Raw genomic sequence first — 12954 nt, forward strand, 5'->3', positions numbered from 1 at the left:
CTTTATATATTTCATTTTTTAACGTTCACAATGTGAAAAAACCCCGATCAGTTCTGATTCACAATGTTAATCTAACTTACTATTATGCACACTGTGAATCTGAGCAGGTTCACAATGTGAATCTGAACAGGTTCACAATATGAATCTGAACTGAAATATCGTTTTTTTTATAAGAATATGAATTTATGTTTAAAAACTACAAAAAAAACATGAATTTTGTTATATTTATTAATTTTTTTCTATAAAAAATTGACTTTAACTTTTCAACAAAGAAAATAAAGTGAGTTTTTTTTTCGAAAAAAAAAATCGTTTTTTTATATAACATTATGGATCTCTTTAGAAAGATAACGAAAAATCGTAAACAACGGTATACTCGGTTTATTATTTTTTTATTTATTTTTGATAAAAAACATGGCCTGAAAATTTTAAACGAAAAAAAAAAAAGTGAATTTGGTTATAATCCGGTGCATGTGCGTCCATCGTAAAAGTCTACAACCTTTGTTTTTGTATCGCTTTAAATTTCGACGCTCTGAATTGGTTCTTTGGTTCCTTTATTAATAAGTTGTCTATTGAACTTTTCATATATATATATATATATATATATATATATATATATATATATATATATATATATATATATATATATATATATATATATATATATATATATATATATATATATGGGGTTAGGTTCATGTGAGACGACCTAATTTTGTGAGACCGTGAGGCGAATTTTTTTATTTTTTTTAGTTAATTCAAGTTCCGAAAATAATATTTAAAAAAAGAATTTTTGGATTTTTTCATTTATTTTGCATTTTAAAATTAGTTTTTAGAATATGTACAGTGTAATATTCTATTAAAATATTTTACGTATTTTTCATAAAAAAATGGAATTTATTTTTATTTATTTATTTATTTATTTTTTATTTTTTTAGTTAATTCAAGTTCCGAAAGTAATATTTAAAAAAAGAATTTTTAGATTTTTCCATTTATTCTGCATTTTAAAATTATTTTTTAGAATATGTCAGTATAATATTCTATTTGAATATTTCACGTATTTTCAAAAAAAAAACGGAATTCTTTTATTTTTTATTTATTTATTTTTTATTTTTTTTAGTTAATTCATGTTCCCAAAATAATATTTAAAAAAAGAATTTTTGGATTTTTCCATTTATTTTGCATTTTAAAATTATTTTTAGATTTGGTGTTACGGTCTCACAAAATTAGAATGGTCTCAAATGAACCTGAACCTATATATATATATATATATATATATATATATATATATATATATATATATATATATATATATATATATATATATATATATATATATATATATATATATATATATATATATATATATATATATATATATATATATATATATAGGAAAGAGTTATATGGAAAATGAATGATTAGGGCAACACATATTTGAACCAATGAAAACATGACAACACATCACTTCCACAATAACTTCCACAATACATTACTTGTGAAGAAAAAAATGGACACGAGTCATTTGATTATTGGTTCCGATAGATGTATATATATATATATATATATATATATATATATATATATATATATATATATATATATATATATATATATATATATATATATATATATATATATATTTTTTTTTTTTTAGGGTGTAACTAACTTTAGCGTGGCATGTTACAAATGCACGAAATATGAATCATTCAATCTAGTTAACATATGAATACATTGATTTGATGTTCATCGTGAGAGATAGATACACATTGAATATTTAAAATTGCATATGTGTATTTTAGCGGTTTGATTTCTAAAGAGCGATGGTTGAATTCTGAGTCCCACATGGATGTTTACGCTGGTGACAAGTGTTCAATCGATGTAAACTGCCTCGGTTGTCTACACTAGTCTTTTGAAACTACATTTATTAAATACTTGTATTGAGAGTATGAAAATCAAATACAAAATTATGTTCCATGCACATAGGGGTTGCTCGGTGCAATTAGGATGACCCCTAGTCAAAAGACGATTGCGTCATTTAGTTACTAAGAATGGGTCATAAATCATAATGGATGACCATGTATTTTTTTTTTGTGAATTGTTGTGTTGTTTCGTAATGTATGTAACGCATGATGATTTTTTTGACTAGAAAGAGGGATTCATCAGACCATAGTAAACGTGTCTCTTATACATCGTCATTTAGTTGACTTATTTTGTGTTGTACGTAGATATATCTTAAATAATCAAAAGACAATTCAAATGGAAACAAACATGTATGGATATAAAATATTCAAAAATAAATTAAAATAAATAATATGTTTAACATCTTATGGTTAGTACTCATTCGATTGATACCTAATGCGTTTGTAACTCCAAAATGAATTGTTTTCCAAATCAATTATCTTTAATATATATTTTCCTTTTCTTAATATGAGAAAATAACTTGTTAAAGTAATTATTTTTACGTTTTATTTACGTTTAGAAAATTTTTTTGTAAACATTTGATCAATTAATTTGTTAAATGCATTTACAAATTAACTAACGGTAAAATGTTAACATATTTAAGAAGTTAAGTGGTTAACTCTATACAAAATAAAAGTTGTTTAAATGTAAATAATTTTTTGAGGTTTTTTTTTTCTTTAACACTTTTTATAATTTATTACAATATTTTAAAGATATTTTTTTATAAGTTTTTCTAAAACAATGTTTTAAATTTCACTTATAATTTCTATAACTTTTTTTTTTTTATACTTTCGTATAATATTCATATAATTATTATTTTTTCACTTTTTGCAACCATGTATTTTCTAAAATATTTAAACTTTATTACAAGTTTTTAATTTTTTGTTTACATTTTCATACAATTTTTTCTAAACTTTGTTTTACAATATTTTAAAAATATTTCATTGATTTTGTAGAACAATTTAATATTGTTTTATAACATTTTAAAATGTTTTCATCAAATACAAGTTTAAGTTTAGAACATTGTATTAAAAAGTCTATAAACTTCTAATTAAAATGTCAAAAAATTGTAATAATTTTAAAACATTTACATTATAAAGTTTTTGTTTTTATTTTTTTTATTTGCTACATAATATTTTATTTTTATTTTTTTCAAACACTCTACACAGTTATTGTTTCATATTTAATTTATTTAATTTTATTGTTTGATACTATTTACTTTAAAAATATTGCATATGTTTAAAAAAAGTAATAAAATAAGGTGCTTTATAAATTATTTCACAAAAAAAATATATTTATTAATTACCATTTTCACTTGAGATAATCGGTGACAATAATAAAATATGAGCACATTTAACATGTTAAATGGTCAAATGAGGTACAAAAAAGTTATCTAAATGTGAACAAAACGAAAGATGATTACCATAATTTGGGGTTGGAACATCCTTTTTTCAAAACAAAAATTTTCATTTTTAATTTAGGTAAAAATGTCATTTCATAAAACTCAAGTCAAGAAAACTCATAAGTATCAAATACAGTCATCCCAAAATTAGAGTATCATAATAATGCAGAATCACAAAAGTTGTTGATAAGTGTATACAATCAAGCCTTCGCATTCCCACGACCATATAAAGTACCTGAAACATATTTAATGAACAATTGTTGGCACGAAGCTTAATGAGTTCCCGAAAGTCTCACGTACAACACATCACAAATAAACAATTATGGGTTATCAGCAAACCTAGAGACCATCAATAGTCTTGGAATTATCAACAAATAAGACTCAGCTATTCTAGCATTTACACACTATGATATAGGTCATACAGTGAGAACACTCACCCAATCAAATAGATGAAATCCACTACTCAAAGCCCCATAGAATCAGCTACACGAACTTCCTTAACCAATCACAAGCTAAACCTCAGATTATAGCTCAAGACCTCTCCAAATATGACCTAAAGTCAAACCGGTCAATAGTCAATGGTCAACCCTCAGGTGACCTATGCTCAATGTAGTATACTGCTCTACGCTAAGCATACATGACTTTCCTACGCTCATCATAGCCTAAAAAGTCGAAAAACTATATTAAGCTCTTAATACAAAAAGCCAATCCCTCGAACTTTTAGATATGGACCCTTACAATATCTTAATGGATAAAGTTTCCAACTTTACCTATTAAGACACTCCAATCAAGCAAGATCTAAACTTTATGCACTAAAATGACCAAAACTGCTACCATAACGTGCATGGCTTAATGAACAAGCACCAAAGCACAAATTTCCAACTCCAACAAGTCCTAAGAGTGTTCTGTATAGCTTAAAGGTGTTGGAGTTCTCTTAACTCCCAAAATACAAGCTCAATGGACCAAAAAGTGACAAAAATGACCAATAACAGGATCTAAGAAAACAATGAGCATGTTAGAAGCTTTTTATTCATAATGGTCCAAGTATGAAGCAACCTTGTTGGATCTATAGTTCAAACCATCTTCCATGCATGTTACAAAAACCTTGTTCTTCAAGGATCAAAACAAGCAACAAGGAGCTAGGGTTTCTCAAGGAATGATCTGAGGTGATGGACATTGGTCATGGGAAGGATCCTAAGAAATTCGAGCCTTTAAATATGGCTCTAAACCTTAGGTTTAGGGTTTCGGTCTTTTGCGGCTATGCTCAGTGTAGCCTAACCTACACTTAGTATAGGTCATTAATATGCATCCAATTCTTTCACCTACGCTCCATGGAGGAGGCTTTCCTATGCTCATCATAAAGCAGAATTCCTAATTTTCCATTTTAGCTTCAAATAGTAATAACTTCTTCATTTCAACTTCGTTTTCGATGACTTTTATATCCACGCAAAAGTATTGAGAAGCCACACAATTTTATCTAATTATTTTTAACTTACAACATACCAAACTAAATTCATGCAAGAAGTCCAAGATATCATTTTTCTAATTTTACCCTTTGGCTCCAAAGCACAACTTATGACTTAAATCACTTAACCAACATCATCAACATCCAGTAGGGTCTAAACTCTATTTCTATGAAGCTTTAGACCTTATTAGAACTGATTACGAGCCACTAACCCAAAATTAGAGACATCCCCAAATTAAATGTTACAATTCTTCCCCATTTAAACTGGATTTCGTCCTTGAAATCCAACTCGCTAAGAATTTCTAGAAACTACACTAACACAATCCTTATGCTCCTTCTAACTACTTCATAAAAACAACACATCGATAACGAAAACTCAAGAGACCATTCAAACCCAAATGATGCCAACAAACATTTAACGCCTGCAAATTTGGGCTAGACATTTAAGATAGAGTAAATAATATTAGCTAAATATGTAGTAGTCGTAATGAATATCTCACGGGTATAAGGAACACTTAAATTCAACTACATATGAAGAAATTATGCTTCTTCAAAGTTTCACGCAATCCATCTTGGCCTGCCACGACGTTGTGTCTCCACCACGTCGTAGGAAACCCTTAAATACCAAAATTTGAAAAACATAAAGTACCTTGGGATCCAGGTGTTACACTCATGGATTCATTACAGACACTTCATGCACTTAACCAAATTCTCATTTGCATACACATATACAAGTGTTACATATATAAATAGTAGTTGCAGCTCCAACATTCTCCCCACACCTTCAGTAACTTTTCTCTATAATGCTCTGAGATATTAGCTCGAATTTCCCTAGATTTGAGAAGCAGTGAGCGAGGCTCTAAGTCGTCAGAGTGTCCAAAAAGTATAAGTGTTTGGGTCAGAGTTATGTTGGAGAACTTTTCGTACTTTCTGTCAAGAAACTCTATAAGTTAAGTTGCACTTATTTTATTTCAATTCTAACTTATACTTATTGATGAGTTTATAAAACTCTTTGATCGATTAGATCTTTATAACAGGCAAACAAGTAAAGTAAAAACAGTGAAATAAAAACACAAGTATGGATCTGAATGAGTCGAATGATTAAAATCAATCCTTAGTAGAGCTCGATGAAGAACTTCCGCTGTAGAGGATTCTAGGGTTACAAAAGATAAGAACATAAACGCTATTAAAACTCTATCAAATCTTTTCTTATTTCCCTATAAAGAATGCATGCAAGCATCTATATATAATAACCCTACAAATAACTCACGGATGGACAGGCCCATACCGGAGACAAAACTAGACTAGCTAACGAGCCCAAAAACGCAACACTAAACTGGACCTAACAATCTCCCCCTTTGCGTCAATTTGGAGCGAGAATATCATTTCTTCTTGCTAGGACCAACTGCCGGAACCTTCTTGGTGGTATCAAACAGACGAGAGATAAGTGCAAGAATTGTCTGTCTGAAGCGAATGTACCATTGAATCATATCATCAAAGTACTTCTTGTCATCCGCTGAATTCTGCTTGCACCGATGAATGATCCCTAAGACGTGTTCCAGACATGCAGTGCTATAGAGATGTTTGTCTGCCAAAGCGAACAGGCATTTTTGGCCTTCGTTTCTGGTAAACATAACTAAATTTCTCTTCGGGTCTATCTTCCCCATCTACATCATGTTGAGATCACTTGCTTAGCCAACAGGAGAAATAGTAGGATTTTTCTTGAAGACACTCACTATCTCCTGATCCATCTTGGTGACTTCCATGATGTAGCAAACAAGCATCCTCTTGAAGTGGTCAATGATCGGACCATATTCTGCTTCATTTGTAAGAAGGATGTTATGCAAAATAATCCAGTCGTGTGGATTCAAGTTGGGAAGATCAGCAAGCGAGATGGCATGTTCGGTCTTGGCAGATCCTCTCAGCACATTAAACCGAACGTTGGTGAAGTTTCCTTCCAGATACGGCTTGAGGACCCGAACACTAACAATCTTCTGAGTGCTCCATGTTTGATAATGTGGTTGAGCGGCCCTCTGATAGAATTAGACCAAATCCCGGTCAACCTTTGGATGAGGATGCGGGAACTCAGCAATGTTGTCAAAGGCGTGAAAGACGAACGCCTTTCGGGTCAGTGGCATGTCGAATTGAGAATCGACAGAATTATCACGATCAAGTGAGATCACTGGTTCTAGCCACAAGATGCTTGGAGTTTCGATGGCTTCTTTCAGCAACTTCTCAAGATTCCAAGGAGGAAAAAGAGTTTTCCTACTCTCGACAAGGTCGTGAGCTTCTTTCTGTTTTCGTTCAGCTTCTTCAACCTCTCTAGCAACCCGAGCGCTAATGTCAGCGTCCTTGTCTCGGCTTTGCTTTTTCAAAAGATCGGAAATGGTCTCTTTATCTTCATCGTCATTATCTTCAGCAATTTTCTTGCCCTTGTCTTTGACACCCGAACCTGAGGCTTCGCTTATTGGAGGAGGTTCGGTTGTTTTGGTTGCTGTAGAAGTAGGAGGCGGTTGAGACACATTTTTATTTTCCCCCCTTGTTTCGGAATGGACACGAAATCAAGGAGCCCTTCAATCTTGCTCAGGAGAGAAAGGGCAGGAGCAAGTTTTTCTGCGAGAGTTCGCCTCACAGAGTAGTTTAAAATCGGGTCATGTGCTTCCAGGATGTTTGAGATGGCTGCGTGGACATCCGAAACACACGAAGACACAATCTCTCTTTCAGATCGAAGAGAGTCAATCTCCTTTTGAGAATTGGAGAGTTGAATACTCTTGACCTTCAGAGCAGTGGTCTTTCTGGCAAGAGCATCCATAAGAGAATTTTCAGTAGCAAGATCTTCTTGAAGCTTAGTCAGTCGCTCCTCAATCGTCACCTAAAAGGATGAGTTGTCATCTGAGAGAGTTTGACGAAGAGTGGCAAATGACTTCAGTTCTGAGGCAATTGAGGTAGCCAGCGTGTTGACGATGGGGTCAAGCTTTTTTGTGGTGGCTTCGGCAGTTTCCTGTAAGGACTTCAACAGAGAGGAAGCATCAGTAAATAATTTTTCAACTTTTTAGGTCGCTACCTCATAGGCTTTGGTGGATGTGGCAATGGCGGCAGTAGCTGAGCTAACTGAGGCTTCATGAGCCTTAGTAAAAGCGTCAACTATTCTCTGAACAACTTTAGAGAAGGAGGACTGTGATGAAGAAGAGGAGGCGATGAGCGAATCTATCTTTTCGTGAAGCTCCTTAAGATGCTTCTTGGTAACGGGAGCATCATCATCGTCGTCACTCTGTACCTAAAACGAACTGTAATAGACCGAATCAAATGTCATATCCTCCCCGCCGAGGAATGGTTCTTCGTCCTCTGCTTCCTGAGCAGGAGATGAGGGTGGAGGTGAAGGTGGAGGCTTGGTAGTTGTAGTAGGTTCGGGTTGGGAAGTAGGTTCGGTAGTTGGAGTGGGTTCGGGTGCTTTAGTAGGAGCCCCCGTATTAGATACGTTAGTTCTTACTTCAGCAGTGGTTGCGGTAGCGTCTGTAAAAATAGGAGGTGGTACGGGGATAGAGGTAGGTGGTATTTCAGTGGTGGAGGTTATGGGGGAATGGAAATAGGAATGGTAACTGGTGGAGAAGAGATAGGTGAAGTAGAAAAGTGAACTTCTGGGGTAGGCGATCGTGGAGGAGTGTTGCAACGAGGAGACTCATCAGAGTCTGAATTATCTTCCTCAGATTCGCTTGAGGATGAAGCCAAGATCAGCTTTCACCTTGGTTGGGTTTTTCTCTTCTTCGGCGGAGGGGATTGGGCAGCTTTGGTAGTTTTGCGTTTCTTGGGAGAAGGGCCTTTCGCTCCCTTGCCAATCAGCTTGTCTTTGCCTTTGTCATTCTTCTTTCCCCTTGGGGTAGGCTTGTCAACTTCATGGATGGACTTGATCATCTCAGGAGTGAGCTCTCTCGGACTAGAGCGACGAAACTCCTTGTAGGTTCGGATTATCCGGCTGTCTGCAGGAACATCTCCATACATCGACTCAGGGATAGAGCCGATGAATTGAAACTTAGATGCGTCGGAGACAATGATCTTCGTGGTATGGAAAGTACCAATCGAAGACATGGAGAACCAGCAACAATGGGGACGTGGTACTTGTCCATCACCCATTTTGTAATGAGAGTCCAAAAACGAGCATAGGAAATCTCGGAATGCCGATAAGTAGAAGCCAGACTCTAAATGAGCTGCTGCCATAGCACCGACCCATAATCCAGGTTGATACCATTGTAGACCCCATATAGAATCGTGATGAACAGACAACTCGCTCCGTCTGATCCAGCACTGCATTCAGACAACCCTTTGAACAGCACTGTAAACAACCCATTCCACTGAGGAGGCAGGCATGATTTCTTGAACTTCGTGACCATTGTTAGCACCTCAGTATACCCCATGTTGTAGAACATAGAGAACATGTGACCCACCGGAATCGATTCAAGGTTAACCCTAGATGAATCAGGTTCAAACCCTAAAATTGAGCTGAATCGCTGCTTGGAGATTGACGCCTTGTGATCAAGCACGTCGAAGAAGATCATGTCGACTGACTTGTCGTAATGAGCAATGGCGAAAATCTGAGATAAGAAGTCCATAGGAACTGCTTCAGCTTTGGTAAGTGCAGGAGCAAGTGGCGAGTATCTAAGGCACTCGATGATCGGGAACATGAAGGCATCATAAACTTGAGGAGTAAGATCGATGATCAAACTCTGTTGGGGATGAATCGGCAGGATGTGGGAAGCGGCATGAACTGATGATGAATCTGCCATTTTTGTGAAGAAGTTGAGAGAGATGATGAAGAGTAGAATACGTGAAGAATTTCTTATTCTATGAAATTTGGGTGCAGTAAAGAGGTAAACAATGGTTGAAGTCACCTTTTATACTGTGGGTAGAGGAGAGAGAAGAATCTGTCCCAAATCTTCGAAGGAAATACGAAGAGTTTTTCAGAAGTGATTGATGTGTGACAGTTGGTAGCACCGATGATTACGCATGAGAGAGAATGACAGTCCCGATTTACACGCCTTCCCATCAGGCGCCGCTTTTAAACGAAACGGTTCCACTTCGCACGCCTGGCCTCCAAGCGCCGTTTGAAAACAAATCGATTGGACTCCCGCCTGAGTCAGCATCTTATCCTTTTAGATTAAACGTCATCTTAAAGCAAAATTGACCACGTGGATCAATGTGAGCCACAACTCTTTTATGACTTCAAATCCCATTTTAAAAAATATGCCTTGTAACTAATGAAACCAGAATTTTGGAAAATCAAAAAGATTTTCGTGCGTAGTGTGTAAAAGAAAAAAGAAATAAAGCAACACATATGAGGGAATTTGTGATGTCAGTAAAGACACGAAACAAAGGATCTCAGGCACGAATCTCTTCCTTCAAAGTCAAGAGGGACTTTAAAGTGTTTGTGTGGTTTCCCGTTGAATAATGATCAGACACTTATTGAGAAGTGTTGAAAGGCTTCTTTTAATCAGGCTAAGTTGGGTGGCTTTCGCTTCAGTTCAGAGTTCCTGATCTTGCTATAAGATAGTAATCGAACGAAGTACTTGTGAGACCAATGCAGTCTGTTGAACAAGTAGGTTTGAAATATTTTAAGTGGTAATGAAAAATAATTTTATGTAAAATCTCAAAAAAAAATTAAAACTGGATTTCCAAGGGAAGAAATGTTATGGGTTTTAACAATTTCATAGGAATCACACAAAAGAAAATCAGAGATTTTACTTTCCATCCTCATTGATAAGTCCGTCAATTCGTTAGTGAAAGCTAGAGCAAAATTGATTGTTCACCGTCAATACATAGTAGGTATTGAATTGTGGGTTTCACTTAGTACGTAGTGACACGAAGCTAAGATCACAAACACATAAATTGTGTAACCATAAACCTCAGTGGTAATTTCTGAGAGTCTCAAGGGTTACGTTTATGAAGCGAATGAGATGGAGAAAAGTAGTGTAGATGGTGTAAAGAAAAACCAAAGTACCTCTGCTGTTAAAATAAGGACCAAACAGAAAACACTTATCTCATGTGAGAGGAGAGTTAGGTAGCTCATGATTAGAATAAATGTGAAAGCCTAATTGGGAAGACAAAGTTTATATGTACCAAGTCAGTAAGGCTATTATTCATAATCAGGTGAGGCTTTGGACACATACAACAGCATGCTTCTAGGGACACTTAACTAATGAAATATTTTTTTCACACAAATAGCCACACAAAAATAAGAGATAAAAGAAATATCGTACAAATAAAAATAAAAAATAAAAAAATAAAAAAAATAAAAATTATTTTTGGAGTTTTTGATTTAAAAAAAACAAAAAAATGAGACATACAAAAAAAAATTTGGAACCGAACCCGAGCGTTCGGTCGATTTCGGTTGCAAAGAAAAATAAGTTTGAAAAAGAAAAGAACTTTGAAAATAAGAGAGATGAATTTGAGAAAATGATACAAAAGATTTACAACCAAAGAAACTACCTTTGAGTGATGAGCGAAGATCAGATGATAGGACCGAACCCGAGCGTTCGGTTCATTTCGGCACACAAGTGACCCGAACCCGAACGTTCGGTACATTTCGCTTCCGACTTTTAATTTTGTGAAGTAGTCTTTGGTACTAACTCCGATTCCATCATACCAAGCCCTTGTAGAATTTTATTGAAAGATGCTTTAGGAAGAGCTTTGGTGAAGATGTCAGCCAGTTGATCAGTGGTTCGAACAAATTGAATTTCGACGTTCCCATCTTCCACATGATCCTTAATAAAGTGATACCTCAGTGCTATATGCTTTATCTTGGAATGTTGCACTGGAATGATCCTTAATAAAGTGATACCTCAATGCTATAGTGGGATCTTTTTCATATTGAGTCCATAGTCCCGGAGCTGCGATGTATTCTACTTCGGCTGTAGACTGAGAAACACATGTTTGTTTCTTTGATTGCCAGCTAACCAACTTCCCGTCTACGAATTAACAGCCTCCAGTGGTGCTTTTCCTGTCTAAACCACAACCTCCAAGGTCTGCACCTGAGTAGGCTTGAACAAAGAAACCTGAGTTTGATGGATGCCATAAACCGAGACAGGTAGTTCGTTTTAGATAACGGAGTATGTTTTTCACTGCAAGCATATGTGGTTCACGAGGATTCGCCTGAAACCTAGCACAGTAACACACAGAAAACATTATATTATGCCTGCTAGCAGTGAGGTACATTAAAGAACCAATCATCTGTCGGTATAGCGTAATATCGACTGCCGGTTTTTCCAAGGATGGTGTGAGCTTGGTGCCGAACGCCATTGGAACTTTAACCTTTGAGTCTCCCATCATGCCGAATTTAGCAAGAAGAGTCTTGGTGTATGCTTCCTGGTTGATAAAGATGCCTTCGGGTCCTTGTCTAATATTTAAACCAAGGAAAAAGTTAATCGGACCCATTGAGCTCATTTCAAATTTAGTCTCCATCAGTTTTCTGAATTCAGCTGTTAAGCTAGGATTCGTTGAGCCAAAGATGATATCATGGACATAGATTTGAACAATCATAAGGTGGTTACCTTCCTTCTTACGAAAGAAGGTTGGGTCAACCGAACCTTGTTTGAATTTTGACATCTTTAAAAAGTTGGTTAGCGTTTCATACCATGCCCTTGGTGCTTGTTTCAGACCATAAACTGCTTTTTGTCCAGAATATAACAGTGATTTGGGTACTTTTCATTGACAAAACCAGGAGGTTGCTCCACGTAAACCATTTCTTTAAGTTCTCCATTCAGAAAGGCGCATTTCACGTCCACTTGGTAGACCTCGAAGTTCTTGTGTGCAACATAGGCCAGAAATATTCGAACAGATTCCAGCCTCGCTACCAGAGCAAAAGTTTCCTCATAATCAATTCCCTCTTCCTGGCAGTATCCTTTCACCACGAGACGAGCTTTGTTTCAAATCACATTGCCTTCCTTGTCCATTTTATTTCTGAATACCCATTTGAGACCAACAACTGAGGCATCTTTAGGAGTTGGAATGAGGCGCCATACCTTGTTTCTTTCGAACTCGTTGAGTTCATCTTGCATAGCTTGAACCCAGTCAGAATGATCAAGAGCAGTATCTACTGTCTTCGGTTCAACTTTTGATACGAAAGAATTATACATGC

The sequence above is a fragment of the Lactuca serriola genome, chromosome 5, assembly GCF_051521515.1.
Source record: "Lactuca serriola cultivar US96UC23 chromosome 5, Lser_US96UC23_V15, whole genome shotgun sequence".
NCBI classification, from domain to species: domain Eukaryota; kingdom Viridiplantae; phylum Streptophyta; class Magnoliopsida; order Asterales; family Asteraceae; genus Lactuca; species Lactuca serriola.